This window comes from Carassius gibelio, chromosome B22 (assembly GCF_023724105.1).
Source record: "Carassius gibelio isolate Cgi1373 ecotype wild population from Czech Republic chromosome B22, carGib1.2-hapl.c, whole genome shotgun sequence".
Lineage (NCBI taxonomy): Eukaryota > Metazoa > Chordata > Actinopteri > Cypriniformes > Cyprinidae > Carassius > Carassius gibelio.
The window spans coordinates 43,420,098-43,425,097 of record NC_068417.1 but is presented as its reverse complement, the minus strand read 5'-3'; the positions used below and the strand labels follow the sequence as shown (position 1 = coordinate 43,425,097).

The window sequence follows — 5,000 nt, the reverse complement described above, 5'->3', positions numbered from 1 at the left end:
CAGTACATTATATAAGTAGGAAAGAAAACCCAAAAGCTTAAAGCACCTGGTATTCCTAGGCAGTCTCTCATAAAAGTACTAACCAGACCTAAACCTGCTAAGATTCAGAGATCGGGCATTGACTCTATTTTTTGGCAAAATTATTATATACTAAGTGAAAAATGTCCAAAAAGATTAAAGCACCTGGTATTCCCAGGCAGTCTCCCATCCATGTACTAACCAGGCCCAAACCTGCAAATATTCAGAGATCGGCCACTGACTCTATTTTTTGGCAAAATTATTATATACTAAGTGAAAAATGTCCAAAAAGCTTACAGCACCTGGTATTCCCAGGCAGTCTCCCATCCATGTACTAACCAGGCCCAAACCTGCTAATATTCAGAGATCGGCATTGACTCTATTTTTTGGCAAAATTATTATATACTAAGTGAAAAATTTCCAAAAAGCTTACAGCTCCTGGTATTCCCAGGCGGTCTCCCATCAAAGTATTAACCAGGCCCAAACCTGCTTAGCTTCCGAGATCAGATGAGATCTGGCATAGCCAGGTTGGTATGGCCGTAAGCGAAGTCTGCTGCAAAGAGAGGGCTATTTAAAGATCAGCCAATCTTATCGCCAGTACATTATATAAGTAGGAAAGAAAACCCAAAAGCTTAAAGCACCTGGTATTCCCAGGCAGTCTCCCATCCATGTACTAACCAGGCCCAAACCTGCTAATATTCAGAGATCGGGCATTGACTCTATTTTTTGGCAAAATTATTATATACTAAGTGAAAAATGTCCAAAAATCTTACAGCACCTGGTATTCCCAGGCGGTCTCCCATTCAAGTACTAACCAGGCCCAAACCTGCTTAGCTTCCGAGATCAGACGAGATCGGGCATAGCCAGGTTGGTATGGCCGTAAGCGAAGTCTGCTGCAAAGAGAGGGCTATTTAAAGAACAGCCAATCTTATCGCCAGTACATTATATAAGTAGGAAAGAAAACCCAAAAGCTTAAAGCACCTGGTATTCCTAGGCAGTCTCTCATAAAAGTACTAACCAGACCTAAACCTGCTAAGATTCAGAGATCGGGCATTGACTCTTTTTTTTTTTTTTTTTTATGAAAGATTATTATATAATTCGTGAAATTTTCCAAAAAGATTAAAGCACCTGGTATTCCCAGGCAGTCTCCCATCCATGTACTAACCAGGCCCAAACCTGCAAATATTCAGTGATCGGGCATTGACTCTATTTTTTGGCAAAATTATTATATACTAAGTGAAAAATGTCCAAAAAGCTTACAGCACCTGGTATTCCCAGGCAGTCTCCCATCCATGTACTAACCAGGCCCAAACCTGCAAATATTCAGAGATCGGGCATTGACTCTATTTTTTGGCAAAATTATTATATACTAAGTGAAAAATGTCCAAAAAGCTTACAGCACCTGGTATTCCCAGGCGGTCTCCCATCCAAGTACTAACCAGGCCCAAACATGCTTAGCTTCCGAGATCAGACGAAATCGGGCATAGCCAGGTTGGTATGGCCGTAAGCGTAGTCTGCTGCAAAGAGAGGGCTATTTAAAGAACAGCCAATCTTATCGCCAGTACATTATATAAGTAGGAAAGAAAACCCAAAAGCTTAAAGCACCTGGTATTCCTAGGCAGTCTCTCATAAAAGTACTAACCAGACCTAAACCTGCTAAGATTCAGAGATCGGGCATTGACTCTATTTTTTGGCAAAATTATTATATACTAAGTGAAAAATGTCCAAAAAGATTAAAGCACCTGGTATTCCCAGGCAGTCTCCCATCCATGTACTAACCAGGCCCAAACCTGCAAATATTCAGTGATCGGGCATTGACTCTATTTTTTGGCAAAATTATTATATACTAAGTGAAAAATGTCCAAAAAGCTTACAGCACCTGGTATTCCCAGGCAGTCTCCCATCCATGTACTAACCAGGCCCAAACCTGCAAATATTCAGAGATCGGGCATTGACTCTATTTTTTGGCAAAATTATTATTTACTAAGTGAAAAATGTCCAAAAAGCTTACAGCACCTGGTATTCCCAGGCGGTCTCCCATCCAAGTACTAACCAGGCCCAAACCTGCTAATATTCAGAGATCGGCATTGACTCTATTTTTTGGCAAAATTATTATATACTAAGTGAAAAATTTCCAAAAAGCTTACAGCACCTGGTATTCCCAGGCGGTCTCCCATCCAAGTATTAACCAGGCCCAAACCTGCTTAGCTTCCGAGATCAGATGAGATCGGGCATAGCCAGGTTGGTATGGCCGTAAGCGAAGTCTGTTGCAAAGAGAGGGCTATTTAAAGATCAGCCAATCTTATCGCCAGTACATTATATAAGTAGGAAAGAAAACCCAAAAGCTTAAAGCACCTGGTATTCCTAGGCAGTCTCTCATAAAAGTAGTAACCAGACCTAAACCTGCTAAGATTCAGAGATCGGGCATTGACTCTAATTTTTGGCAAAATTATTATATACTAAGTGAAAAATGTCCAAAAAGATTAAAGCACCTGGTATTCCCAGGCAGTCTCCCATCCATGTACTAACCAGGCCCAAACCTGCAAATATTCAGAGATCGGGCATTGACTCTATTTTTTGGCAAAATTATTATATACTAAGTGAAAAATGTCCAAAAAGCTTACAGCACCTGGTATTCCCAGGCAGTCTCCCATCCATGTACTAACCAGGCCCAAACCTGCTAATATTCAGAGATCGGCATTGACTCTATTTTTTGGCAAAATTATTATATACTAAGTGAAAAATTTCCAAAAAGCTTACAGCACCTAGTATTCCCAGGCGGTCTCCCATCCAAGTATTAACCAGGCCCAAACCTGCTTAGCTTCCGAGATCAGATCAGATCGGGCATAGCCAGGTTGGTATGGCCGTAAGCGAAGTCTGCTGCAAAGAGAGGGCTATTTAAAGATCAGCCAATCTTATCGCCAGTACATTATATAAGTAGGAAAGAAAACCCAAAAGTTTAAAGCACCTGGTATTCCCAGGCAGTCTCCCATCCATGTACTAACCAGGCCCAAACCTGCTAATATTCAGAGATCGGGCATTGACTCTATTTTTTGGCAAAATTATTATATACTAAGTGAAAAATGTCCATAAAGCTTACAGCACCTGGTATTCCCAGGCGGTCTCCCATTCAAGTACTAACCAGGCCCAAACCTGCTTAGCTTCCGAGATCAGACGAGATCGGGCATAGCCAGGTTGGTATGGCCGTAAGCGAAGTCTGCTGCAAAGAGAGGGCTATTTAAAGAACAGCCAATCTTATCGCCAGTACATTATATAAGTAGGAAAGAAAACCCAAAAGCTTAAAGCACCTGGTATTCCTAGGCAGTCTCTCATAAAAGTACTAACCAGACCTAAACCTGCTAAGATTCAGAGATCGGGCATTGACTCTTTTTTTTTTTTTTAAGAAAGATTATTATATAATTCGTGAAATTTTCCAAAAAGCTTACAGCACCTGGTATTCCCAGGCAGTCTCCCATCCATGTACTAACCAGGCCCAAACCGGCAAATATTCAGTGATCGGGCATTGACTCTATTTTTTGGCAAAATTATTATATACTAAGTGAAAAATGTCCAAAAAGCTTACAGCACCTGGTATTCCCAGGCGGTCTCCCATCCAAGTACTAAACAGGCCCAAACCTGCTTAGCTTCCGAGATCAGACGAGATCGGGCATAGCCAGGTTGGTATGGCCGTAAGCGTAGTCTGCTGCAAAGAGAGAGCTATTTAAAAAACAGCCAATCTTATCGCCAGTACATTATATAAGTAGGAAAGAAAACCCAAAAGCTTAAAGCACCTGGTATTCCTAGGCAGTCTCTCATAAAAGTACTAACCAGACCTAAACCTGCTAAGATTCAGAGATCGGGCATTGACTCTATTTTTTGGCAAAATTATTATATACTAAGTGAAAAATGTCCAAAAAGATTAAAGCACCTGGTATTCCCAGGCAGTCTCCCATCCATGTACTAACCAGGCCCAAACCTGCAAATATTCAGAGATCGGGCATTGACTCTATTTTTTGGCAAAATTATTATATACTAAGTGAAAAATTTCCAAAAAGCTTACAGCACCTGGTATTCCCAGGCAGTCTCCCATCCATGTACTAACCAGGCCCAAACCTGCTAATATTCAGAGATCGGCATTGACTCTATTTTTTGGCAAAATTATTATATACTAAGTGAAAAATTTCCAAAAAGCTTACAGCACCTGGTATTCCCAGGCGGTCTCCCATCCAAGTATTAACCAGGCCCAAACCTGCTTAGCTTCCGAGATCAGACGAGATCGGGCATAGCCAGGTTGGTATGGCCGTAAGCGTAGTCTGCTGCAAAGAGAGGGCTATTTAAAGAACAGCCAATCTTATCGCCAGTACATTATATAAGTAGGAAAGAAAACCCAAAAGCTTAAAGCACCTGGTATTCCTAGGCAGTCTCTCATAAAAGTACTAACCAGACCTAAACCTGCTAAGATTCAGAGATCGGGCATTGACTCTATTTTTTGGCAAAATTATTATATACTAAGTGAAATATGTCCAAAAAGATTAAAGCACCTGGTATTCCCAGGCAGTCTCCCATCCATGTACTAACCAGGCCCAAACCTGCAAATATTCAGAGATCGGCATTGACTCTATTTTTTGGCAAAATTATTATATACTAAGTGAAAAATTTCCAAAAAGCTTACAGCACCTGGTATTCCCAGGCGGTCTCCCATCCAAGTATTAACCAGGCCCAAACCTGCTTAGCTTCCGAGATCAGATCAGATCGGGCATAGCCAGGTTGGTATGGCCGTAAGCGAAGTCTGCTGCAAAGAGAGGGCTATTTAAAGATCAGCCAATCTTATCGCCAGTACATTATATAAGTAGGAAAGAAAACCCAAAAGCTTAAAGCACCTGGTATTCCCAGGCAGTCTCCCATCCATGTACTAACCAGGCCCAAACCTGCTAATATTCAGAGATCGGGCATTGACTCTATTTTTTGGCAAAATTATTATA

General features: G+C 41.2%; 9 non-coding genes across 9 annotated transcripts; all 9 read right to left on the bottom strand.

Annotated features, from left to right (window-relative positions):
- Nucleotides 1-444: 444 nt before the first annotated feature.
- LOC128004836 (5S ribosomal RNA) lies at nt 445-563 on the bottom strand. Its single transcript, XR_008177511.1, has one exon. It is a non-coding gene; the product is annotated as a 5S ribosomal RNA (ribosomal RNA).
- Nucleotides 564-784: 221 nt separating this feature from the next.
- Nucleotides 785-903, bottom strand: LOC128000084 (5S ribosomal RNA). The gene has a single exon (XR_008172881.1). It is a non-coding gene; the product is annotated as a 5S ribosomal RNA (ribosomal RNA).
- A 505-nt stretch (nt 904-1,408) lies between these two features.
- On the bottom strand, nt 1,409-1,527 carry LOC128002569 (5S ribosomal RNA). The gene has a single exon (XR_008175317.1). It is a non-coding gene; the product is annotated as a 5S ribosomal RNA (ribosomal RNA).
- A 631-nt stretch (nt 1,528-2,158) lies between these two features.
- On the bottom strand, nt 2,159-2,277 carry LOC127995441 (5S ribosomal RNA). The gene has a single exon (XR_008168389.1). It is a non-coding gene; the product is annotated as a 5S ribosomal RNA (ribosomal RNA).
- Nucleotides 2,278-2,771: 494 nt separating this feature from the next.
- On the bottom strand, nt 2,772-2,890 carry LOC128004647 (5S ribosomal RNA). The gene has a single exon (XR_008177332.1). It is a non-coding gene; the product is annotated as a 5S ribosomal RNA (ribosomal RNA).
- Nucleotides 2,891-3,111: 221 nt separating this feature from the next.
- Nucleotides 3,112-3,230, bottom strand: LOC127994631 (5S ribosomal RNA). Its single transcript, XR_008167608.1, has one exon. It is a non-coding gene; the product is annotated as a 5S ribosomal RNA (ribosomal RNA).
- Nucleotides 3,231-3,594: 364 nt separating this feature from the next.
- Nucleotides 3,595-3,713, bottom strand: LOC127995072 (5S ribosomal RNA). Its single transcript, XR_008168036.1, has one exon. It is a non-coding gene; the product is annotated as a 5S ribosomal RNA (ribosomal RNA).
- Nucleotides 3,714-4,207: 494 nt separating this feature from the next.
- LOC127998250 (5S ribosomal RNA) lies at nt 4,208-4,326 on the bottom strand. Its single transcript, XR_008171098.1, has one exon. It is a non-coding gene; the product is annotated as a 5S ribosomal RNA (ribosomal RNA).
- Nucleotides 4,327-4,683: 357 nt separating this feature from the next.
- On the bottom strand, nt 4,684-4,802 carry LOC128002948 (5S ribosomal RNA). Its single transcript, XR_008175682.1, has one exon. It is a non-coding gene; the product is annotated as a 5S ribosomal RNA (ribosomal RNA).
- Between the last annotated feature and the right edge of the window lie 198 nt (nt 4,803-5,000).